The sequence below is a fragment of the Amblyraja radiata genome, chromosome 7 (assembly GCF_010909765.2).
Source record: "Amblyraja radiata isolate CabotCenter1 chromosome 7, sAmbRad1.1.pri, whole genome shotgun sequence".
NCBI classification, from domain to species: Eukaryota; Metazoa; Chordata; class Chondrichthyes; order Rajiformes; family Rajidae; genus Amblyraja; species Amblyraja radiata.
This window is the reverse complement of record NC_045962.1, coordinates 39,128,258-39,155,548: the sequence shown is the minus strand read 5'-3', so window position 1 is coordinate 39,155,548 and position 27,291 is coordinate 39,128,258. Positions and strand designations below refer to the sequence as shown.

The 27,291-nt window shown below is 44.0% G+C and overlaps 1 long non-coding RNA gene across 1 annotated transcript; it reads right to left on the bottom strand.

Moving 5' to 3' along the window:
• Positions 1–21,763: 21,763 nt before the first annotated feature.
• LOC116975319 lies at positions 21,764–26,469 on the bottom strand. Its single transcript, XR_004412593.1, has 2 exons — positions 22,469–26,469; positions 21,764–22,196 (listed from the first exon to the last, which is right to left on the bottom strand). It is a non-coding gene; the product is annotated as an uncharacterized LOC116975319 (long non-coding RNA).
• Between the last annotated feature and the right edge of the window lie 822 nt (positions 26,470–27,291).

Here is a 27,291-nt window from a genome sequence, read left to right as displayed (position 1 = left end):
ACAAATACCACATTTCTCCAATTTCCCACTGATCCATGTTCTGCTGTATCCGTAGAAAACCTTCTTCACCATCTACGACTATTAATTTTAAAGTCATCTGCAAACTTACTAATCATACCACTTACGATACGCTAGAACTTTATTTATCCCAGGAGGGAAATTGATCTGCCAACAGTCATAAAACACAAGATATAATGAAACATGAAATTAAAGTGACGAATGGAAAGGATTGGGGATGTGCAAAGATTGGGGAGGGAGAGTCAGCCTACCCTACGACAGAAGGGGGAGTTGTAGTTTGATAGGCACAGGAAAAAAGGATTTCCTGTGGCATTCTATACTGCACCTTGGTGGAAACAGTCTGTTGCTGAAGATACTCCTCAGGTTGTCACGGAGGGGGTGAGCTGTTTTGTCCAAGATGCGCCACAGTTTGAGGAACATCCTCCCCTCCAAGACCACCTCCCATGAATCCAACTCTACAGACGTAGCCAGGTTACCTTCTCAGCTAAGTAATCTATATATGTTACATATAATTTCAAAGATTCCAAGTGCAGAAAACCACCCAAATGATTAGATTGAGAAATCATCCATTTAACAAACTTCAGCGTATCAACATATTAATATTCTTTGCATATCAAAATGGAACATTGCAAATAAAAGGCATGTTGTAACAGACCTATGTTGCTGACTTTAAATATTAATAATATTACCAACAGGACTGGTTATAAATGATTGTTGTGCCAAAGAATGCTTTGCAAAGATATGAATTGCCAATATATTCACTCTGCCTCCAAAGGCAAAGCCATCAGGTAAAATTCTATATCATCCAAATTAGTGTCTATGCAACAAATAGTAATAGACTTTCCTGCTCGTTGGGGCTTTGAAGCCTAATCTAAATCTAAACTCAATCTAAACTACATCATATTTTAGCACAGCAAGTGCCCAGAAAGAACAACCTCAGAACAGATTATTTTCTTGCCACTTCATCCTCCAAATTTAGCAGCACCAATCACTCATACTATTTCAAAGCTAAAATGGTCTGAGGTCAATAACACTGGGTACTATCTGTTCATTTGAATGAGTTCTTCTTGTAGCTCTTGGCTACAAATGGAAATATAAACAAATAATTGGCAGATGGGTGAAATAAGTGACAAAGGCTAGAGTTGAAAATGGGCCAAAAGGGTGTCAGATAAGGAGAGAAGATGAGTGAAATGCAGAGATACAGCTGGAAGGGGATGGCAAGAGGGGATAGAGGGTGGATAAAAAGGAAACGAGGGACTCGGTGATGGGAGATGATTGTATGAAAGGGAAAAGGAGCAAGGTGACTGGAAGACAGTGGGAGAAATGAGTGTGCACTGCGTTGGGAGAGAGGGGTGCAGGTAAAAGTGGCGTGAGGGGGGGGTATTACTTAAAACTGTGGAATTCAATGTCATATCATTGGTATGTAAGCTACCCAAGGAGGGTAAGAGGTGCTGTTCCTCCAGTTTGCATGTGGCCTCGCTCTGATAATGGGGGGGCAAGGACAGAAAGGTTGGTATGGGAATGGGTAAGGTAGTCAAAATAGTTAGACTAGAGATCCAGCCAGCCTTTGCAGATTAGGGCAAGGACTCAGTGAAAAGGTTGGCCTAGGCTGTGGTAGGGATCTCGCTAAAGTAAAGAAGGCCACATTAGAAGCACCAAATCCAGTAGACAAAGTTTGAAGAAGCACCTGTGAACCTCTGACTCATCTGGAAGTGTTCATGAGATCACTGGATGAACGCAAGGGAGGAGGTGGAGGGAAAAGTGTACCATCTTCTGCAGTTGCAGGGAAAACTACCCATGGAGAGGCCAGAGGTTCGTGCCCTGAGAAAACTAGAGAGAGAAACCTGGTGGTCACAATTTTCAGATTTACATATTTTTTTACTGAAATCAACTATTATGAACAGATATGTCTTTTGAAGAACATACATTTTAATAAATTCTCACTGTTGATATGATTTTGATACTATTAGGTTCTAAGCAGAACTTCAGTCCAAAATAAATGGATACTTGGAACATGAGTATGACAGGATATTGTAGTGATTACTTGAATCCATGTAGAGGCATTTGTCATCATTACATGATTTCATATTTAAGCTCTTCTTTTTCATGGTTCGCTAATTAAATTACACGTGGAAGGATGTGGCCTGTATTTCCACTTTATTGAGTTTATTTTTGGATCTATAGGGCATTATACAATACAATACAATACAATCAGTTTTATTCCTCACATTGCACATAAAGTACAAGTGAAATGAATTTGTCAGCAGCAGTACAATGATAAAGAACAAATAATACACAATAAAAATTTAACACAAACATCCACCACAGCATTCATCACTGTGGTGAAAGGCACAAAATTTGACCAGTCCTCCTCCATTTCCCTCCCGTGGTCGGGACCAGAGTCCAGTCAGTCCAGGATCGGCTCTTCCCCACCGGAGACCGCGGCTTTAGGTTGGTGTAGGCCGCAGGCCGGCGGTCGAAGATTTAAAGTCCCCGCCGCAGCCAGAAGCACCGCAGACCGCAGGGCCGGGTCAAGTGTGTAAAATGAAAAATCTGAACAATTATGATGAATTAGAAATAATCGCAGAAAATTGTGTCAAGCTCACAACTATACACTTAATAATGGCAATAGATGATACACACATGAACTAAATTACTATGCTGGTCTTCATCCTTCAGAAGCACCTCACAATTCGTAATGTGTGGTGGTCCTTGAATTTAAAATGGCAAAAATGTGACAACAAGAAATAGGTGACATTTGAAGGAAACTAAAAACTATTAATTCTACAATAATTGCAACCCTGCTTATATTTAATCACTAGTTTCCAAGTTGGTTTGTGAGTGTTCTATTTTTTACACAATATTCCTGCTGTGGCTGGAGCCAAATTGCTGAAGGCTGCTCTCTTGCTGTGTGTGTGGAAGGCAGTAGCTACAAATACAGCTGAGATCAGCTCCTTAATGAGTAGGCTTTGATTGTGACTACATTGCCTCAGCATGAACACCTGTGGTGCTGATAGCCTTTGGCTATCTTCCTGAGAAAGGGTAGCAGATTTCCGATCCATCGAGCCAATTAAACTCTCCCAGGTTGGTGCATACAATGGCTCCTGGTCACTTCCAATTTATTAGGTCCCTGTAAAAACATACACTTGTGAAGGGAATGCACTTATCATTTAGCATCCTGCTCATCCACAAAAAGTGCCTTTCTTAGAATCAGAGAGACTCAACATAAATTTGGCCCTTCAGCATTTCGAATCCACACTATCAATTATTTCCTACTTCATATTATATTCAATATTATTGTCTAAGTAGCAAACAATGACTATAATGGTAGATTAATAGACGGAATGGGTGGCACTCGGCAACTTGAGAGCCCATTGTGATTATCACCACTGAAAGCTCTTGGAAAAAAGGCTGTCTGGGAGAAGCTGCGGTTACCATTGGCAACGTCCTATTGTGATGTCATTGTGGCACTCGGCAGCTTGAGAGCCCATTGTGATTGGTGCACTGTGAGTGGGATTGTGACATCATCAGTGGAAAGTCCTGGTAAAACCCTGTGTGAGAACCGTTTTTTGACTTAAAAAAAAACTTGAATTGTCAATAACGTGAAATATAGGATGAAATCTTAAGTGAACCTGATTACTGCGTGGAGGGGGAAAATGAGTCAGAATATGTAAAAATTTGAGCGCTACCACATAACATTTTGACGAAGGTAGAAAAACATATAGACACACACACACACACGTATACATACAAGATTAGACTTTTAATAGTATACTAGACCAAGTGGGACCCGTTGGGCCCCGCCCCCCAACGTTGGGGGGGGGGTGAGGCGGTGATGGCGCTCACCCTGGAGACAGGCGTTCCCCGGAGCGAATCACCTCCACAAGGAAAAGAATGGAATTTATGGAGGGGGCAGGGAGGCGGCGGGAGAGAGTAGGTGTGTGTCGGGGGGGCGGGGTGCGGTGTGTGTGGGCAGGGGTGTATGTGGGGGAGATGGGGTGGGGGTGGAGGGGGGTTGGAGAGAGCTCGGAGAAAAGACGGGGAAAAGTCATGGGGGAGAGGGGGTATTACAGGGAGGGCGGCTGGAGCGGTGCAATGGTGGTGCAGTTGGGACTCACAGCGGGCGGCACCAGCAGCAGTGGACCGGGGCGCTGATCCGAGTGAGGCCGCAGGCAGGTGTGGACCCGAGGAAGGCCCCGGGCGGGCGTGGACTGGAACGAGGCCGCGGGCCGACCCGAGCGAGGCCCGCACCTTCAGTGCGACTGGGCCAGGCAGGGGGGTTCCCAGAATATTCCAATGTGGTGGCCCCTCCACCCCCCCCCCCCCCCCTGCGAAGAATCAGTGGTTTATGAAGTTAAAACCGTTGTTGGAGAAGGCAGTGACCCCCTCCTCTTGCGGGGGCATTGTGACGCCACTCAAAGCTGATAGAATAATCTGTGAGTCTTTTTTAAAGGCTTTTTTGGCTTTTTAAAAAACTTTAATGATTAATGTTTTGAAATACATCATGAAATGTGAAGGGAACCCATTTATTGCGTCGACCGGGTTAATGTGAGTAATAATCTGTAAAAATGTCAACTCTAGCGCGTAGCATTTTGACGAAGGTAGAAAAACATACATATACATACGAGATGATAATTTTATAGGTATACTAGACCAAGTGCAGACCCGTTGGGTCTGCTCCCCCAATGGTGTGATCCCCCAAGCCAATATTCCACCATGCACCCGTCTCCTCCAATGGAACTGAAGCCGTTCCCAAAAGTAAGATTCCAGCACTCCCCTGCCTCCCTCAGCAGTGGATTTAAAAAAAAAATCCAATTGCACCTCCCTGCTGCAGCAATGAAAAGTTCAGAGTGTTCCTGTCTTGCAACTTTGTTTCGAAGTGTGTTGGAAGCTGAAATGGCTGCTTGTATGGGTGAGAAGCCAGTTTATTTGTGAAAGAGTGGGGGGTGTGGGGTGGGGGGGGGGAGAAGGATGTGATTAAAAACATGTACTTTAACACGACGAAATGTAATGAGGAGCGGATACTTAGAAAGAAAAGCGAAATCTCTACCGAAATGGAAAAGATCTCGGAGATTGAGCGTCTGGATCCGGCGTGGCAATGAATCAAAGGAAGAAATGCAGCCGGCAGCCGTACATGTAAATGGATCCATTCCGATTGGACATCTGCGAGCATCGGCCATTCCGATTGGACATCTGCGAGTATCGGGCACGAATCAAAAGGCAGAAAGGGAGCCGGACGGCAGCCGGATGGATAGCCCCAGAGTTTCGGGCACGAATCAAAAGGCAGAAAGGCAGCCGGACGGATAGCACAAAGTTTTATAGATATACTAGACCAAGTGCAGACCCGTTGGGTCTGTTTCCCCAACGGCGTTTGCGGGGGGGGGGGGGGGGGGTGAGAAGAGGGGAGGGAGGGGAGAGGAGGAGGAGGAGGAAACGGGATAGATTTGGGAGGGAAAGGAGAGCGGGGTAGGGCGTGAGAGATAGGGAGAGAGATGTGGGGGAGGGGAGGAGGGAGGGATGGGGAGAGGGGTGGGGGAGAGAGGGGAAAGAGTGGGGAGGGAGAGTGGAGGGGAAGGGGGAGAGAAGTGGAAGAGTGGGGAGGGAGGGAGGGGTAGGGGGAGTGATGTACCTGCCTTCTCTCCATACCCCCTGATCACTTTAGCCAACGCAGCCGTTCCCTATCCGTAGCCCCCACTGGGGGGGGGGGGGGGGGGAGGCATCACACACGCTAACCACCCCCACACACAGAGTTGGAAAAGTGTATAAAGACCGTTCCCTACCTGTAGCCCCCAGGGGAGACGTGGTCGTCGAAGTCGGGTCCCGGCCGTCTTAAAATAGCGTATCTTGAAGTCGTCGAAGTCGGGTCCTTCTCGGCAACGCAGGGGGGGGGGGTGGAGGGGCGGTATCACACACACGAAGAACCCCCACACACAGAGCATTAAAAGTGTAATGCCCCAACGCAGCCGTTGCCTACCCGTAGCCCCCACGGGAGACGTGGTCCTCGAAGTAGAGCCGTTCCCGAAAGGCCGTTTTTAAATGGCGTCGCTTGAGGTTGTGCTGTGGGCGCCAGCAGCCGTTATGGTTGCTGGCCAGCAGGAGGCGACAAAATGAGTGGGGGTGGTGGGGAGAATGTTTTAATGAAAAAAATGGACATAAACATAACGAAATGTAATGAGGAGTGGATAGCTGGAAGGGAAAGTGAAATGTCTACCGAAATGGCTGCTTGTATGGGTGAGATGCCAGTTTTTTTTTTGAAAAACGGGGGGGGGGGGGGGGGGGGGGAGGAGAAGGAATTGATTAAAAACGTGTACTTAAACACGACGAAATGTAATGAGGAGCGGATACTTTGAAAGAAAAGTGAAATCTCTACCGAAATGGAAAAGATGTCGGCGATTCTGCTTTCCCCCTTATCCTTAAACTTTGACCCCTTGTTCTGGTCTTCCCCAACATCCGGAACAATCTTTCTGCATCTAGCCTGTCCAACCCCTTAAGAATTTTATACGTTTCTATAAGATACCCCCTTAATCTTCTAAAATCTAGCGAGTACAAGGCGAGTCTATCCAGTTTTTCTTCATATGAAAGTTCTGACATCCCAGGAATCAGTCTGGTGAACCTTCTCTGTACTCCCTCTCTATGGCAACGATGTCTTTGAGCATTGGGCATTGTGACATCACACGATGGAACGTTCACCATTGGCTGGGGCTCCTGCATAGGCATATGTAAATGAATCCATTCCGATTGGACATATGTGAACATTGGGCATTGTGACATCACATAATGGAACGTTCAGCAGGGGCTGGGGCTGGTGAAGCTTCTGTGGGTGTGAAGCCAGTTTAGTTTTGAAATATTGGGGGGGGGGGGGAGGATTTGAGTAAAAACGTGTACTTAAACACGACGAAATGTAATGAGGAGCGGATACTTAGAAAGAAAAGTGAAATCTCTACCGAAATGGAAAAGACGTCGGCGATTCTGCGTCCGTTTTCGGAGTTGCAGGGAATCAAAGGAAGAAATGCAGCCGGAAGCCGTACATGTAAATGGATCCGTTCCGATTGGACGTCTGCGAGCGTAGGGCATCGCGATTGGACGTCTGCGAGCATCGGGCATTGTGACATCGCACGGCGGGAACGAATCGAAAGGCAGGAAGGGATCCGGACGCCAGCCGGACGGATGGGGCGAGAGTTTTATATAATAGATAGATAGATAGAAGATATAGATAGAAGATAGATAGATAGATATAGAAGATATAGATAGATAGATATAGATAGATATAGATAGATAGATAGATAGATAGATAGATAGATAGATAGATAGATAGATAGATGCAAGAACAAAGACCTACAGAAATCATTGGTGAAGACAAGTTAAAAAAGCTGTTAAAGCAATGGGAAGAGTATATCAGTAGGACAACATAGAAAATAGCTAGAGTAGGTTCTTCAGACCTTTGAGCTTCCACCATCCTTCAATATGATCATGGCTGATCATTTATTTCAATACTAATTACCTCTTCCCATACTCTTGGGGGCCTTTTGCATTTAGAAACGTTCTATCTTTTCCTCAGATGTATTCAGTGATTAGACCTCTACAGCCTTCTGTGGTACCGAATTCTGCACATTCATCACATTGCAAGCATATCTTAGGTAAGGAGACCTAAATTGTACACAAAGATCCTATATAATTGTAGCATGGTATGCTTGCTCATTTACCCTTTCTTTTGATATGAAGACCAATATACCATTTGTTCTCTTTTACTTACTGTGAGAAAAGCAGGTAATAATGAGCCAAATTACATTGAATGTATTTACAGAAAGGAACTACGAAAAATGACAGTTGTAACTTGGTTAGACAAAAATGCTGGAGAAACATAGCGGGTGAGGCAGCATCTATGGAGCGAAGGAAACAGGGAACGTTTCGGGGGGGGGGGGGGGGGGGGGGGAGCTGGAAGAAGAAAGGAAGATGCGGAGACAGTGGGAGAGTTGGGAAGGGGAGGGGAAAGAAGGAGAAAGCAAGGACTACTTAAAATTGGAGAAGTCAATGTTCATACCGCTGGGGTGTAAACTACCCAAGTGAAATATGAGGTGCTGCTCCTCCAATTTACGGTGGGCCTCACTCTAGCCACGGAGGAGGCCCAGGACAGAAAGGTCGGATTCGGAATGGGAGGGGGAGTTGAAGTGCAGAGCCACCGGGAGATCAGGTTGGTTATTGCGAACCGAGCGGAGGTGTTGGGCGAAGCGATCGCCAAGCCTACGCTTGGTCTCACCGATGTAGAGCAGCTAACACCTAGAGCAACGGATGCAATAGATGAGGTTGGAGGAGGTGCAGGTGAACCTCTACCGCACCTGGAAGGACTGCTTGGGTTCTTGGATGGAGTCAAGGGGGGAGGTAAAGCGACAAGTGTAGCATTTCCTGCGGTTGCAAGCGAAAGTGCCAGGAGAGGGGGTGGTTTGGGTGGGAAGGGACAAATTGACCAGGCAGTTACGGAGGGTCTCTGCAGAAAGCCAAAAGGGGAGGAGATGGGAAGATGTGGCCAGTGGTGGGATCCCGTTAGAGGTGGCGAAAATGTCGGAGGATTATTTGTTGTATGTGACGGCTAGTAGGGTGGAAGGTGAGGACGAGGGGGACTCTGCCCTTGTTAAGTGGGGGGGGATGGGGAGTGAGAGCATAGTTACGGGGTATAGAAGATACCCTGGTGAGAGCCTCATCTATTGTAGAAGAGGGGAACCCCCGTTCCCTAAAGAATGAGGACATCTCCGATGCCTTGGTTTGGAACACCTCATCTTGGGTGCAGATGCGGCGTAGACGGAGGAATTGGGAGTATTGGAGCTAGGAGGTGATATTTAGCAAGTATCAGCCTTCACCATAGGAAATCAGTGAAAACATTAGCAGCCAACTAGGGCAGCACAGTGGTGCAGTGGTAGAGCTGCTATCTCACGGCACCAGGGACCCAGGTTTGATCTTGACCACAGCTGCTGTCTGTGCAGTTATATGTTCTCCCTGTGACTACGTGGGTTTTCTCCAGGTGCTCTTGTTTCCTCCCACATTCCAAAGACATGCAGGTTTCTAGGCTTCCATAAATGTCCTCTGGTATGCATGACATAGAACTAGTGTACGGGTGATTGATGGTTGGCATGGATTCTGCACCGAAGGGCCTGTTTCCACGCTGTCTCTCGAAACTAAACAAAGGGGATGTCACATCTACAACGCTATGAAGGTAGAAAACTTAAAACCTCTGCCGTTAACAATGAAAACAATTAATCTAACGAGAAAAAAGTACATAGTCTCATGTTATTAGGATCCGTGTTTTCAACCTCCACCAAAGCCTTACACTTATCTCTAATCATTGCAATGGCTTCATTTAGAATAGATTCATTTTCTCTCTTCTACTGTATAAGATGGTTTAAAAAAAAAGCTATGCAAATTAGTTGATTTGTGCATTTGGTAGTTGCTCTGTTTAAAATGAGTCAAATAAAAACATCTGTTGTGAATGTTGTTGACTAATGAGTATAGAATTTAAGTTTAATTTGAACCAGCTTCCATCATACAAGCAATTCCACAGGTTAATGTTTTCTAGTCTCCACTTTTGGATGTGCATTGGAAATATTCTGATTATAGTTTTATAGACAAAAGGTGCAGGAGTAGGCCATTCGGCCCTTTGAGCCAGCACCGCCATTCAATGTGATCATGGCTGATCATCCACAATCAGTACCCCGTTCCTGCCTTCTCCCCATGTCCCCTGACTCCACTACCTTTAAGAGCCCTATCTGGCTCTCTCTTGAAAATATCCAGAGAACCGGCCTCCACCGCCCTCCGAGGCAGAGAATTCCAGACTCCAGGCATGATATTCACCTCCAGAAAAAAAAGTAGGAAGCATTGGCCGGGGGTCCTAGAGGCCTGGCTAGGCCCTCGGCTGGGGTCCAGGACAGCACCCTGGTGGGGGTTCAGGGAGCTCCTGCATTTTCAATAAATTGAAAGTAATTCCTAAGCTTTCTGCTGGAAGTTTACATGACAGCACCATAGAATTTTTCTAACACATAACCTGTAAAATAACCCCCAAAAGATAAATATTTCATGAAATAATTGACTTCATGGAGCTAAAAACTTTACAAAAAATGTTACCTGAATTTCTAAATGAGCTATTTGTAGAGATGCCTAAAAGAAAACAAAAGTAAAACCTACACATCACCTTAGAAAGGTACCATCTCAAGGCATAATTATGCACAATACTGCATGGCACAGTTAACTGTCAATACACTGATGTCAGGGGTGGGAGATTGCAACCTTCACGTGGTCCACCCCGTTTCAACGAATGCAATCAACCTGGCGTGCACAAACAAAAGATCAAACAGAACAAGTTGTCTTACAACTTTAGGCTGTGCACGCCATACGCAAGAAGAACACTGATGTCACATCTACAACGCTATGAAGGTAGAAAACTTAAAACCTCTGCCGTTAACAATGAAAATAGTAAGATTAAACGAGAACTTACCAGTTTGAAGTTTGATCTTTATTTTATGAGGAGTTACAATGAGGGATTACGTGAAGACCCCCGCCAGCACGCATGCGCGTCAATCTTCAAAGCAGCGGTGTGAAGTCACAGACAGGAAACATTGACCTGAGAATAGTAAGATTCGAGAAACCTGAACTACCAGCTGAGTTTTATGAGGAGGGATTGGGAGCGGAGGGCACGTAATCCCTCATCGTAACTCCTCATAAAATAAAGATCAAACTTCAAACTGGTAAGTTCTCGTTTAATCGTACTATTTTACTTTGGAGTCACGTGAGTGACTACGTGAAGATTTTAAAGCTCTGTGACTTCATGCCGTGGAACGATTCCATGGGTCACACACTACATCAATTGACCATGGATGAGTAAACATAATCATGCATTCAGACATGTCATAGATGTAGACATGCTGATGCTCTTCTGTGAACCAATAATCACAATAGTAACCCGTCATCCAGGAGGAACTATAGGGAGGTTTCACGGCAGTCGGGTCACAACCCATGACCCGTACTGTTGCTACGCTACTCCAAATGGAGTACACGCGATGAACTGCAGGTAGGCACTTATCATTGTTTCCAGTGTAGCGGGCCCGTTAAAACCCGCTGAAATTGTCAATTTTTGCGCTGTAAATAATTATGGAAATCGGGATAAGCGTGTGAGACATTTAGCCTACTTCAGAATTCCAGAAGTGAGGAGAAATTACGGTAGATAGAAGCGAGAGCTGAAGGGACAACAACAGCCAGAGTGCTTGGCGAACATTGGCCGTTTGCTCACTGCATTTCATCAACAGTAAGGCATTATTTGTGTTTTTACTTGATTCCTTTGGCATCTAAAAAGTTTCAGAAGTGATAAATCTGGCTGTAATTTTTTTAAATCGCCCATGGTTCCCGAGTGGGTTTTTACATAAAAAATGAAAACGCCTCTGGAGCAAAATTTACAGCCAGATTTATCACTTCTGAGACTTTTTAAGATACCAAAGGAATCAAGAAAAAACACAAATAATGCCTTACTGTTGATGAAATGCAGTGAGCAAACACGATAATACCCAATATTTTCAATTCCGATATCTGCACGGCCAATGTTTACCAAGCACTTTAGCTGTTGTTGTCCCTTCAGTTCTCGCTTCTCTATACCTTCATTTCGCTTCACTTTTGGAATTCTAAAGTTGGGTACATGTCTCTCACACTTACCCCTACTCCCACAATTTTTTTCAGCGCAAAAAATCACAATTTTGGCGGTTTTTAACAGGTAGGAAAGTACGCGTTTCTTGTATTAATAACATATACCGGAAGTGACGGATGTCCTCCAGATGGATTGAGCGGCTCCGTGTGTCAAGCCCTATGACCCAGTGACCTTACGTGCAACCCCCCTATAGACAGAACTAATTGAGTTGGCAAATGCCCCCGGTCTGGCAATAGGTTTGTACAATGTATTGAAAGATCGTTCGTTTGGCCACCCTGGAGACACTAGGATGTGGTACCATAGAACGTCCATACCCCTACCGCTGAACTGCCGTGGTGGAGTGAGATTCAAAAGTCAGTCACTCCTGCATAAGCCAGAACCCGTTTATCCTGGAGATGGTCTATACTGATACATTCTATGAGGTTTATGTAACTGACAAACATTGATAGATCCGTGCCCCTAAGGCTCTAAGTGACCTAACGTATAGTAGTAGATGACCACACATAACCGAAGGTCCATAGGATATGCCCAAACGGTAGTTAGACCTGATGCCCCTGGTCTACTCTGCTTGTAAGCCATAAACAGAAATAGTTATTTGCCTGCAGCTGTAACCATGCTGACCAGTCACGCTATGCAATGACTGGACCCATTGCGCTGAACCAATGCCATGAGCATAACCACTTTTAAGTGAGTTTGACCAAGGACAGGGATGAAACCGGAGCCCACCGGCGAAGCAGCGTCAGCACAATGTTAACATCCCATATCTCTGCGCGTCTGAGCCTGTGAGGTTTGAGTTGAAGATACCCTTCATGAATCTGGATATCAGAGGGCGAGACCCAACAGAGTGGGTCCCGCTTCTAGCAGAAATATGATGAGAAGGCACTTTGGCACAGATAATAGTACTATAACTAATTATGTCAAAGGCCCATTCGAAAATGAACTCCCAGTCGTCAGTTATCCGTGCCGTATATATGTCAACAAATTGATTATCATGCATAGGATGGTTTCCCGAGTCACGGGCTGAACCAGCAATACTATGTTAGAATTAATCATATAAGGTTTTTATATGATTCCCAACATCAGCAGGAACCATGGCTGCATAGGACCGTCACTACAAAATGCCTGAAGCGGATTCACTGAATATTTGCAAGACCCGACCAACAAGGCAAAATGGAGGAAGACAAACCTCCCCAGAGTAGCGAGAGTGCATCTATCGCCACTGCCATGCCTATATATATATTGCCTAGCCTAACTCCTTTTGGCACGAGAGTAGCATCATGTCAAAACAGAGTGGATGATGGATCACTAGTATTTTAATGACTTGATGACTTAGGTAAACCATCCCTGGCTACTTAGACTTGATTGCACCCAAGTGATTAACCTATGACACCACCAAAGCGTACGAACTTAGACGAACATGCTGATTATGCATATTTGCACAACCCTTAACCCATAGCATGCACCTAGTGTTTAAAGGAAGCCGATACCATAGAACTGAAGAACAGATAATTCATGCAAATCCCATCACCTCCGTGAGTAGAGATGGTATTAGTAATTTCTCATCTTAAGCCCTCGCATCTGTTTGTAATATAACTGAAGATTTGCTGACGAAAAATTATGTGGAGCAATGCTGATTACTGTTCGTCCACCATAGTGACTTTCATGGAGGTAAATAACGAGACCTACTTACCAGTGTCTCTAACTCCAGGTCCCTTACCTTACTGGAGTTCTAGCGAAATTTCATTCGCAGACTCTGTCCATGTTGTCATTCCCATTAGATCGCTGATGCTGCTGGCCAACTTCTCTTCTAGTGGCTAGTCCGTCACCGACGGAGCAGCAATTGTAGAGGCAAAGCACCATTTTCTCTCATGCTACCATCGTGCATTAAGCATGGGACCCCGGCACAGTCATATTCCCTTCCTGTTTGGAGTCAATCCATATTAACCTTAGGCACTCTTTTAGAGTGGAAGTAATTTCACCTGAATCCGTTGTCACCATCCGCCTCCTCAACTTGTCTGTGCATGCCTCTGCACGCACCATGTTTTGCGAATCCATCTCCCATGGTCTTATAATATATTTGGCTCCATCTTCATCCTTTATACATCCGATTAGGAGGGCTTATGCGGTGAACCAGGTGTGCCTCAGGCATGTGTGCATGTATTTTAGCACCATCTCCATCACTGCGCTCAACCCAGTGGGAGGAATGGCAACCCTGAACCAGGCGTTGCTTCAGGGTTGTAGCACTCTCTCTACCACTCCGTCCTTTGAGTGGGAGGAATTTGCAACCCTGAACTAGTAGCTGCTGCCTGACATGCCTTTAGATGGAGCGTTCTTTGACTGCGACGAATCGCAATCTCACCTGACATAGATGCCCAAGCCTTGGCACTCACTCTGAGTTGGGTTTGTCTGGTTGCTTCCTTCAGCAGCCGCCAGGACTAGCTGTGCAAATCGATGCTCTGTTGGTATCCTCATTCCCCAAACAGGCTGCACGTGCTAGTGACCCCAAATCCTGCTCCTTTCCGATGCTAACGCAGTATACAGAGAAGGACTGGAGCGCCTCTGGCCCCCGTACGTCAGACATAGTGGGAGAAATGCTGGACACAAACCTGCCAGTTATTTGTCATGGCCGACGCCATTTACCTGAATGAAGACGCCCCCCCCAGTTAACGAGAGATTTGATTACTTAATTGATATTGGCAATTTGGGGAAGAATCTTCCACAGTCCCGTAATGAGCGGAATTACCATGACGCCACCATGTATAGCTCGCACAGGTGACTGATAATTAAAGCTCAACAAGGCTTTCCAACCAGTGATTAAGACCGCCATGGCAGGTCCGATTCTACTGCACAATTTGTTGGTGTAAGTGAAAATAATTCTTCTTGGTATGATAGTCACGATGTGACCTAGTGGCAACTAAATAAATGCCCACCCTGATAGCCATACTTAAGAAGAATACACTATAACTAGACCACACAACCCATGTTACGGAACCCAGACTCACGTACCTGCATAGATACCGGTGGTCTTGAGGTAAGCCCAAAGGCCCCTGATATAGGTCTAATTCCCGTCCTAGATTTTTGAGGGTAGAACTGCCGAGATGCGTGGATAGTATATTTCCCCTGAAGGCCAGCTTGGGCCTAGGCCTGAAACCTCTGCCCACAGAATCAGTTCCCTGGCTGCTACCAGCTTTAGAGAACTACTGCCGTAGGAGACTTAAGGGTGATGAAGTCGTTAGTAACGTGAGGGGATCTCTGGTTCCCCCCCGCCCCCGGGGTATACTGGAATCTAATGTAGAATGTGCCCTGAAATTAAAATACCTCTGACACACTTCCAGTGTTGAGGCCAGACACACACTGACCCTATGCACTACTTTCCACTGAGGGAAGATTTGAAAGCAGCCCTGAAAACAGGCGCTGCCGTAGTCCCCCGAGGACCTGCGCTGATATGGCCCTGATCCGTGGACCATATCAGGATGTGTAGAACGTCCGAGAACGTACCATAATGACGGAGTGGAACCCTCCTGGCTGGCCTCGTCCAGCCCAGGCCCCCCTCTGACTCCGTATAGTTGCCCTCCTTATGGGCTGCCGAAGTCTGGGTCGCTGACCGTACTATCAGCGAGTCGGGTAGTAAACCCGACAACCACTGGCTACTCGCTCTACCGCGGACCATAGCCGGCATTACCCGCCGTCTAAAAGAACCCCGCGGCCTGAAATTAAAATACCTCGGGAGTCACTGACCGCACTGTCAGCGGCTCGAGCAGCAAACCCGACGGCCACCCGCTACCCGCATACCGCGGTCCGTAGCCGGCATCCCCGAGGTGCAATTGGTTACACCGCGGTCCGACCGGGTTACCGTTGTCATATCCCACAGGAATCTCTGCGAGAAGAGTTTCCTGGAACAAAGGACAACGTAAGAAGTAAGTTTAAAACTTACCTGTAGGCTTTTAAACTTACCAGTGCAAGAGCAGCGCGCCTGTCCAACCGGTCGCTGCACCATGCGTTAGACGTAATGCCGCACATGCGTGCTGGCGGGCTCTTCACATAGTCACTCACTTGACTCCGAAGTAAAATAAAAATTCCCAATATAAACAGAAAATCAACAGAAAGGTGAGGAAAGCTGTTGCCCGGGATGTAGGGCCCCGCATCTCTCTAACCCCCACTATTATCGCCGGTACCATTCCCTTTCGAGTGCAGCTCCATATGGGAAACACAAAACACTGTTGTGTTAATTTATTTATTTTCCCAAGAGAGGAGGGGGAGGGGATCAATGCCCCGCAGCCATCACCCTGTCTTAGCTATCTGGGCATCCCAGTCACCCTGAGCCCGCGCTCCCGTTCGTGGCCCAGCGTCTCACCCGCTCACGCTATGGTTCCCTTCGACAAACAGGCACCGTCACAGCTCGCACGGTGCCACCGGGCTTATCTCAGCAGCAGCCAAAGAGCATCGTTGTGTTCCCTCCGCCATGGCCTTCCACGTGTCCCCCCCACTATTGGCTGACCTTGCTGACTTCCATCATGAATCAGAAGCTTGCCCGCCTGCAGACCGCTCTCCTTTCCTCACCCTTTTATTTTACGATTGTGCCAAATAAACTGTCTAAATCGGGCACAAAAAATTGAAAAATCTGATTCATTGTTAGGAAAAGAAAGAAAGAAAGAAAATCGCAAATCCGATTTAAATCTGAAGAATATCAGATTAATGAGACTCACAACTCTCTGTGTGAAAAAGTGTTTCCCCATCTCCGTTCTACATGGCTTACCCCTTATTCTTAAACTGTGGCCCCTGATTCTGGACTCCCCCAACATCGGGAACATGTTTCCTGCCTCTAGCGTGTCCAAACCCTTAATAATCTTATATGTTTCAATAAGATGCCCTCTCATCCTTCTAAATTCCAGAGTATACAAGCCCAGCCGCTCCATTCTCTCAGCATATGACAACCCCGCCATCACAGGAATTAACCTTGTAAACCTACGCTGCACTCCCTCAATAGCAAGAATGTCCTTCCTCAAATATGGAGACCAAAACTGCGCACAATACTCCAGGTGTAGTCTCACTAGGGCCCTGTACAACTACAGAAGGACCTCTTTGCTCCTATACTCAACTCCTCTTATGAAGGCCATTCACTTTCTTCACTGCCTGCTGTACCTGCATGCTTCCTTTCACTGAAGAAGGGTTTCGGCCCGAAACGTTACCTATTTCCTTCGCTCCATAGATGCTGCTGCACCCAGCTGAGTTTCTCCAGCATTTTTGTGTACCTTCTGTTTCCTTTCATTGACTGATGAACAAGGACCCCCAGATCCCGTTGTACTTCCTCTTTTCGCAACTTGACACCATTTAGCTAATAATCTGCCTTCCTGTTTTCCGTACCAAAGTGGATAACCTCACATTTATCCACATTAAACTGCATCTGCCATGCATCTGCCCACTCACCCAACCAGTCCAAGTCATCCTGCATTCTCATAGCATTCTCCTCACAGTTCACACTGCCACCCAGCTTTGTGTTATCTGCAAATTTGCTAATGTACCTTTGAATCCCTTCATCTAAATCATTAATATATATTGTAAATAGCTGCGGCCCCAGCACCGAGCCTTGCGGTACCCCACTGGTCACTGCCTGCCATTCTGAAAGGGACCCGTTAATCCCTTCTCTTTGTTTTCTGTCTGCCAACCAATTTTCTATCCATGTCAGCACTCTACCCCCAATACCATGTTCCCTAATTTTGGCCACTAATCTCTTATGTGGGACCTTATCATACACTTTCTGAAAGTCGAGGTACACTACATCCACAGGCTCTGCCTTGTTCATTTTCCTAGTTACATCCTCAAAAAATACCAGAAGATTAGTCAAGCATGATTTCCTTTCCTAAATCCATGTTGACTTGGACTGATCCTGTTACTGCTATCCAAATGTGCTGCTATTTCATCTTTTATGATTGACTCCAGCATCTTCCCCACCACTGATGTCAGGCTATCTGGTCGATAATTCCGTTTTCTCTCTCCCGTCTTTCTTAATAAGTGGGATAACATTAACTACCCTCCAATCCACAGGAACTGATCCTGAATCTATAGAACATTGGAAAATGATAACCAATGCGTCCACGATTTCTAGAGCCACTTCCTTAAGTACCCTGGGATGCAGACCATCAGGCCCTGGGGATTTATCAGCCTTCAGTCCCATCAGTCTACCCAACACTATTTCCTGCCTAATGTGGATTTCCTTCAGTTCCTCCATCACCCCAGATCGTTTGGCCACTAGTACATCAGGAAGATTGTTTGTCCCCCTTAGTGAAGACGGATCCAAAGTACCTGTTCAACTCATCTGCTATTTACGTGTTTCCCCATAATAAATTCACCCTTTTCAGTCTTCAAAGGTCCAACTTTGGTCTTAACTAATTTTTTCCTCTTCACATACCTAAAGAAGCTTTTACTATCTTTTATATTCTTGGCTAGCTTACCTTCGTACCTCATCTTTTCTCCCCGTATTGCCTTTTTAGTTATCTTCTGTTGCTCTTTAAACATTACCCAATCCTCTGGCTTCCCGCTCATATTATACTTCTCTTTTATTTTTATACAGTCCCTGACTTCCCTTGTCAGCCACGGTCGCCCCTTACTCCCCTTGGAATCTTTCTTCCTCTTTGGAATGAACTGATCCTGCACCTTCTGTATTATTCCCAGAAATACCTGCCATTGTTGTTCCACTTTCATCCCTGCCAGGGTATCTTTCCAGTCAACTTTGGCCAGCTCCTCCCTCATGGCTCCATAGTCCCCTTTATTCAACTGTAATACTGACACCTCCGATTTATCAAATTGTAGTTTAATATTTATCATATTATGGTCACTTCCTCCTAATGGCTCCTTAACCTCAAGTTCCTTTATCAAACCCAGTTCATTACACAACACTAAAACCAGAATTGCCTTCTCCCTGGTAGGCTCCATTACAAGCTGCTCTAAGAATCCATCACGGAATAACTCCACAAACTCCCTTTCTTGGGGTCCATTACCAACCTGATTTTCCCAGTCTACCTGCATGTTGAAATCCCCCATAACAACCATAGCATTACCTTTATGACATGCCAATTTTAACTCTTGATTCAATTTGCACCCTATATCCAGGCTGTTTGGGGGCCTGTAGATAACTTCCATTAGGATCTTTTTACCCTTACAATTCCTCAGTTCTATCCATGCTGACTCTACATCTCCTGATTCTATGTCACCCCTCTCAAGGATCTGAATTTCATTCCTCACCAACAGAGCTACCCTACCCCCTCTGCCCACCTGCCTGCCTTTTTGATAGGACGTATACCCTTGCATATTCAGTTCCCAGCCTTGTTCCTCTTACAGCCATGTCTCTGTAATTCCCACAACATCATACTTGCCAATTTCTGACTGAGCCTCAAGCTCAGACAAATTGGATACATTTGCTAAGTGCTGGCTATGATTTTTGATTAAATAAGTTATTATAGTCTGATTTTGATAAATCTAGATATATTTAGCAAGATAGCTTACCTTTTGAATAATTGCTCCATGATCAGAATTGATAAGAGTGAAGCAATTATAATTGTGTCCAAGTTTGTAAGGTTTTTTTCCCTCGGTTTGAAACATTTTTATCCAGGTGACTTGAAATACAGGCATCAATGAAGTGGCAGGGAATGGGAATGATATATCCAAGCCGCTCTCAATAAATGTTGATAAAGAAAACAGTCAAGTAATGGTAAATTAGAATCTCAGTGTACATGGAAGAAGAAATCAAGAGGGATGTAATAGTACGGATAATAGATGCGGAAGACTTTCCTGCATCGATAATGGCGAACACCTTTAAACTTGTCCTTGATCAAATAAATTTTAGGCTAGTATGAAGGAATGTAATTCCATGAATAAGTTTTGTTACTGGCAGTTACTGCCCCCCTTCCCCTCCCAACAGAGTAAAATAATGGATGGCACATTGACACTGTGGATAGTGCTGCTCACTCAGATATTGGAATATGGATTCCATCCAAACCTTGTGTGTGAAGTTTGCACATTCTTAGTGAAAAGGAAATATAATAGGCTATTATAAAAAAATTGAGGAATACGATTGATGGGAAGGCTTCAAGACTCAGCATAAACTTGTTGGGACTAAGGGTCTCTTTTTGTGTCATAAGAGAATTTAAGATGATTGGTGTTTAAGCAATAAGACTCTCAATTAGTTTAGTGCATTTTGTAGCTTGCAAGTGTCATCTTTTTACCATTTATATTTTACATTTACAAGTTTTACATGATTTAATAGTAGTTAATTTATTGGGAGAGGCCAGTGTTCTTCATTGGACTGTATTTTTTCTCATTTCTATCTGTGCATTCAGTTTGGGTTTACTTCAAATTTCACAGGATTATACTGAAACTGAAGACAACATATTTCACATGAAAAGCAGTAAAGATTGTTACTTTTGGATCATGAACATTGTCGTAACATGAAGCTGGAGCCAAAATAAGGCAACTTTTGCAAACTGGCCCCAGCAGATCTACATATATCTATTATCATTGTTCTACTCTTGAGAACAACTGCACTTGTGTATGGTATGGTTTGCCGGGATAGCACACAAGATAAAGTTTTTCACTGTATCTCAATACATATGACAATAATAAATGAATACCAAATCCTACCTTAATTCTTCTTCCTGCCTGCTTTCATTTACTGATACACTTTCTTTTAAATCGTGAAATATTTTGAATGGTATTATTGCTATTTGGACTTGCAAAGGCAAGGGGAATGAATGCTAGAAAACATACTCTAAAATCATGAACAGGTGCAATCTTTATCACTTGTGCAGAGCAAAATAATTAATGAAAGGAGAGAAAAAGCACAAGCCATTCACAAGGGTATGGATTACTGTTACTTCGTTGCCCATAAGCTTTGCTTTTTATCTTAAATTTTGAATAGGACCCCTGTTTTGAGATATGAAAATAATTCACATTTTTTAAGATGTATCCTTTTCTATGTATTGGTGAAGGAGTCAATGACTCAGAGCTCAGTTTTCATGTGCGCAATGACCCAAGTGACACCTGCAGATTGTAATTAAATACTGATGTGAGGACAATCATAACTCTGCAAAAGAAAACACATGGTTTCTTACATTTTTATCTTAAATATCCACCTGGAGGAGTCTGTTTCCATGGTGTCTTCCTACATCATTTTTCCACTTGCATTGAAACTGCATTCTTGTACAATGGCCAATAATGAATACAAAAGATGTCTAGGAAAACAATAGTCATTGGCCTACATGACAAAAGTTGTTTGAGTATCAAACATCTTTGATATAGGGGAAAAACAGGCCTTTTGTAGCAAAAAATAATAAACAAAACATACAATAAATTCAAATTAGCCACATAGCAGAAACAGACTACAAATAAAAGGAAACATGAGGGGAAATTGCGCAAGGTGTGCGCAAGGTTAACCTCGCAGCATTAATTACATTATTAAGGGGCTGAACTAAATGTAATTAAATTAATAAGGGGTTACACAAGAGGGTATGTGACCCATAATATTGGCGTTCACGACTAGTGCCCAAGGAATTGAGGATTTTAAATGCTTCATCGCTGTTCAAATCAAAAGGAATAAACTGGACCCATTATCAGGAGTAATACAAGAATTAGAAATAATTTTAAGGATACTATCAGTTCTTGCATGGAATAGCTCTAGTTATCAGGGAGATGGACACAAAAAGCTGGAGTAACTCAGTGGGACAGGCAGCGTCTCTGGAGAGAAATAAATTCCTTTTCTCCAGAGATGCTGCCTGTCCTGCTGAGTTACTCCAGCTTTTCGGTTTAAACCAGCATCTGCAGTTCCTTCTTACACAGTTATCAGGGAGGGCAGGCAGCACAAATTTAGTAAAGTTACAATGTGCCTGGCAAATCTAATGGCAGAGATGGTAGTAGCGTACAAGATGTTCTGGATATAAACTCTGAAAAGGCACAATATGTGTTTATTGTTGTTTTTTATTGTATTGTATTATATGTATGACTGCTTAAATTTCGTTCAGACTTCGGTCTGGATGACAATAAAAGGCTATTCTATTCTATTCTATTCTATAAAGTAGCACATAACAGATCTATTTTGGAGAAACATACATATTGCACAGAAAGAACAGTGACAATTTAGTTCCATAACTGCAAGAAGAAAACAAGGTTTTCAAGAACATAGACAGATGCAAGTCTTTCAACCCATTGTCTCTGCTTCCAATTCATATCCTGACCGTTTTAGTTAATGTCACTTTCCTGCTCTAGCCCCACATTCCTTCATAAAATATTAATCTATCTTGAATATGCTAAGTAACTTGTCCTAATGGGTGGAGATTTCCAAAAGTTCACTGCCCTGAGTCGAGCTATTTAACCTCAACTTTCTCATTAATGGTTGCCCTTTACGCTGGGACTGTGTCCAATAAAATATACCTTTTAAATATATAAAATATATAATTTTTTTTCACCTTGACAGTAGGGATCTGCAGACATCAACTCCAATATCCTTTTCATTTATTGAGCGTTTCAGCACATCATTTTCACTCTCCAAATGCATTCTCTCCCACACTTCCACACTGAATTCCATTTGCCATTTTTCTTGCAACCTGGCTGCTATTCTGCTCGTGCTTTTCCAAATTACGTTAGTGCAGAACAAAATATCATGCATGTTGTCCCTGGTGTGTAGGATGGTATTAGTGTGCGGGGATTGCTGGCCGGTGAGGACTCCGTGGGCCAAAGGGCCTGTTGCTACACTGTATCGTTAAACAACATTTTAACAGAAAATTATTTTTACGGCAGTGAAAAAAAGGTCAGGGAGAACAAAAGGGAAGGTCTATGATAGGGTGGAAGGCATGGTGGATTAAACTAAAACAAATGCAACAGGACATGGTAGTAACAGCCCAACAGTGGTATTGGAGAATAATGAACTAAATGACCAAATTAGATTTAAAGGAACGCTGGAATGCTAATTTTACCAAAATTATAGCTCAGAAGTCGGTCATTTACCTACTCAGATGCTGAGATTAGTAGACTTTCTGATCTCTTCTACATTGCCTGAAAGCAGAAGGGAATTAAAATGGCGGCCAGTTTCTTCAACGTCATCTTTTGATGCTCCTCAGTCTGGGATTAATTTGTCAGATACAAAACTTAATATTTCCTGTCAACTTTAAATCAGGTAGCTTGTCTCACTGGTTCGAGGATTAATTATTCTTCACTTCAGAGATTTGAGGAAACAATTATTGGCTAGTACTCTTGTGGCATACCTAGGAATGGTTACACTGCGATAGGCGCCATATTTCAAACTGATAAATTCTGGTTTTAAAGGTAAAGTCCATTTGATTCTAGCAAAATGGTGCAAGCAAGTTATTCCCATTGACTGGCTAATATATATATCCCTCAATTAACATTATGAAAATACAGATGATCTGCTCATTATCACATTGCTACTTGTGAAAGCTTGAGAGAACAAATTAACATTTTTTATATTACCATAATTAAATATGCTGTATTGATCATGAAGTGCTCGAGGACACACTGAAATCTCTGATTGCAGTGACAGCTATACAACCACCAGTGTTCTAGAGGAGCCATCTTGATGTCTTGCGACAAATAACATTTATTTCAGTTGAACTACAACACAAGACTCACTCCGGTTGGGCCATGGATGGCATATTTTCCATTAGAAGATCAAGTAAATTAAGTCTGCATTCTCTAATTTAAGATAAATTGCAATGAAACTTGAAAATCTTTTAAGGCTCCATAGGGTGAACACAGGGAGGATTATTCCCCTAGCTCTTGTATCTAGAGCCAGGGATCAGAATAGGACTTCTTCGCTCTTTGGAACTCTATTGTGGGAAGTTGTGATTGAATACATTCAAGGCACAGACTGATAGATTTTCAGACATTGATGGAATGAGGGGAAATGGATATTGTTGGAAAATGTAGCTGAGGAATGGCCAAATGGTCGACTCTTCCTTTTTATTATGTCCTGAAGTTGAATATATCTCATTTTATTATATCCAGGCAAATTGATATTCCAAAAAACATGTTCACCCAAGTGAATTGGAGGAAATGAATTACAGCAGCTGGAAATAAATTAATATAAAAACAGAATATTGAGATTGTTCAGCAGATCAAACTGCAGTAGCGGGGTAAATAAACCAAAATATATTAAAAAGTATATCAAAGTATGAGGCATAGATTAGGCAGAGAGTGAGAATTGAAAAATCAAATACTAGAGGGCATAGCTTTAAGGTGAGAGGAGGAAAGTTTAAAGGAGATGTGGGACAAGTTGTTTCGTACCTGGAATGCACTGCTGGGAGGTGCTGGTTGAAGCAGGTACATTACTACAATTTAAACAACTTTTAGATAGGCATATGGATATGCAGGGAATGAAAGGATTTGGGTCGCGTGCTGGTAGATAAGTCATGGTCTTGGCATCATGTTTGGCAGACATTGTTGAAGGGCTGTACTATTCTGTTCTAAATTAAATTGGAAGGGAATAAGCAGATCACAGACAAAATGTCAGAGCACATAACCTAGTTGTCAAGGTGGAATTTAAAAAAAAAAAGCTGACATATGCCACAATCTGAAAAAATTAAGGATAACAAATAGAAACTGGAAGGTACAGCTACGTCTTTGTATACCTTGGGTATACCTTGGGTATGCAAGCAAAGAATTTCACTGTGCCTTGTCACATGAGACAATAAAGTATTCAATTCCATTTTATCTGAACATGAAACTCATTATCAAGTCCTGAGAGTTGTTATGTATCATTGATAGACAGTGATATTCCACAGACGCTGGGCATTCTCAGATGACTGTAGGTTGAAAGCAGAGGTCAAAGTGGGACGGAGAATTAATGCGACAGGCAATTAGAAGCTTAGGGTACTCCTGCAGACTGGGCAGAGATGCTCTATGAAGCTATCATCGAATCCACTTTGGATTTCTCCAATGTGAAGACTACCTTGTGAGCACCAAATGCAGCACATTAAACTGGAAATGCAAATGAATCATTGACTCACCACTGAAGGTGGGATGAAATAAAAGGGCAAGTTTCACGCGTTTGCATGGGAAAGGGAGAGGTTGGAGATGGAAGAGCAATCATGAAAGGAAAGTTTCCCTTATGAAGCCAAATAAGGGGGAAATGTGCTTGGTCTAGATATTCTACAATAGGTGACAGGAATTTTAGAGGATGACTCTTTAAATCTGGAGTGGAAGGCCAGGACATTTTTGGTCTGTCTGGAAGAGCGAGTAAGAACAGATGTGTGGAAAGAGATGCATGAGCCATGTCAACTATGGTAAAGGGAAGCTACAATTATGGGAAAATGAAGACATCTTGCGAAGACTCTTTAAGATGTGGAAAGTCTCAGAACATATATCCAACAAGCAAATGCCATGGAATCCTCATAGCAAGGATGGCACAAGATGCAGTTGAGGGAGAGCCCAATCCATAGTTGTGCTTATGGTGGATTCTGGTAGCTAGTGAAATCTGGGTTCTGGTTGTGTATGATTGTAAGCAGTGCCAGTACGTGCAGGAATAAAATTTGAGGGAAGGAATCCGAATAGGACTGAAAATGTATCCACAAAGAAACTCTTAGCCTGGAAGTAGGTGCGTGGAATTGAAAGACAAATTGTTCAAAGTAAGAATAAGTTCAACCAGAAAGGGATGGTTAATTTTCTGTACAGGAAGTGAGGATCCTCGGAGTATCCTTACATGTGGTGGAGATGTAGAGGAATCAGACATCCATTATGAAGATTAGCCAGTCACAACCAGTTTACAAAGTGGCAGAGGGACTCGGCAAAACATGAATGAAGTGGAAAGAGATCAGTCGGGAGGAGGGGTACAGTCAAAGCAGGAAGAATACGTTACATGGGGCAAGAGCAGGCCGAATCTGAGAACAGTCCAGCTTATGGATCGTGGGGAGGAGGTAGAAGAGGCAAGTGTTTTGAAGACAATAAAGGCTGTGGAGAAAATATCTCGAGGAAATTAACTCAGTGACTGAGGGACAATGGCTTGATGCACCTGGTCCAATGGCAGATATGAGGTATATGCAAGCTTTTGCTTAATTTCTGTAGTCAATTTGCCAATCCACAATAACACCACACTTTCCAGTAGTTTTATTACAATGTGTGGGTTGCTCCTTAGTGAGCAAGTGCTACATGTTAAAAGGGGGCTCATGGATTGGCGAGTTAGAGTGAGAGCTGTAGAAAACTTGAGATGGTCAATGTTATTAGCAGACAGTAATAATAGATCGCTAGAGGACAAAGGCCAGAAGAAGGGCTCCAGTTAGATTGAGATTTCTGGAATCAGGAGAAGAGTCCCAAGGCCTTCTATGGAAAGAGATAGGCACAGAGATGAAGGCGATGGAGGTTCAACATTGTAAATCTTAAGATGTATCACAGGGTTGAAACTACATCTGTGAAGGACTGAATGTTTGGAATTATACAGAGGGTAGAGAAGGGATAGTGAAAGATTGGCAAGGGATTGGACAGAGGAAGAGATGGGTTGGAGAAAACTAAAGGACCCAGACGTTCCTTCAGAATTAAAGAAATATTGAAATTAACAATTGCTATTGAGTGTTCATTTCAAGGATCACCGCTGCTCTCTGGTCGCCTGGGTGAACAAACTTTTTGTGTATCTAAACATGGATTGTAAATATTAATTGATTGTATTTTAAATAATTAATGGATTGTAAATCCTCATGGACTCTGCCTCATGGCCATCTACCGGCTTTAGATCTTTTTTATTTTAAACTGCCGGCGGGACACCAACCGCCTCAACTTCTCCACTCCCCTGCCTCACTCCTCACTCCTCACTCCTCACTCCTCACTCCTCATTCCTCATCCTCACTCCACCCCCCCCCCCCCCCCCCCGAACGTACAACCCTCCACTCACTCTGCAACAACCCAGATTGGGTGATCAAACCTGCCGACAAGGGAGGTGCCGCGGTGATCCCTACAAGGCTGAGGCCACAAACCAACTCTCAGACACCTCCTCCTACTTATCCTTGGACCATGACCCCACAGACGAGCACCAGGCCACTATCTCTAGCACCATCACTGACTTCATCAACTCCGGCTCCCTGCACTCTCAAGCCTCCAACCTCATCGTTCCCCAGCCCTGCACGACCTGATTTTACCTTCTCCCCAAAATCCACAAACCTGACTGTCCTGGCAGACCCACTGTTTCTGCCTGTTCGTGTCCTACCAAACTTATTTCCACATATCTCAACTCCATCCTATCCCCCCTGGTTAAATCCCTCCCTACCTATGTTCAAGACACCTCACACACTCTTTGTCTACTCCAGGACTTCCGTTTTTCTAGGCCCCCATTCCCTCATCTTCACCATGGATGTGCAGTCATTCTACACCTTCATCCCCCACCAGGAGGGTCTTAAAGCCCTCCGTTTCTTCCTCGACCGCAGAACCAACCAAACCCCGTCTACTGATACTCTCCTCCGCTGGTCCTTACCCTTAATAACTTTGTTTGACTCCTCCCATTAAGGCACAGCCAGTCACAGTCAGAACTGTTAACACCTGGACGGACAGTGCACAGGCTAGCCTGCAGGGATGTTTAGAGGCTACAGACTGGAACATCT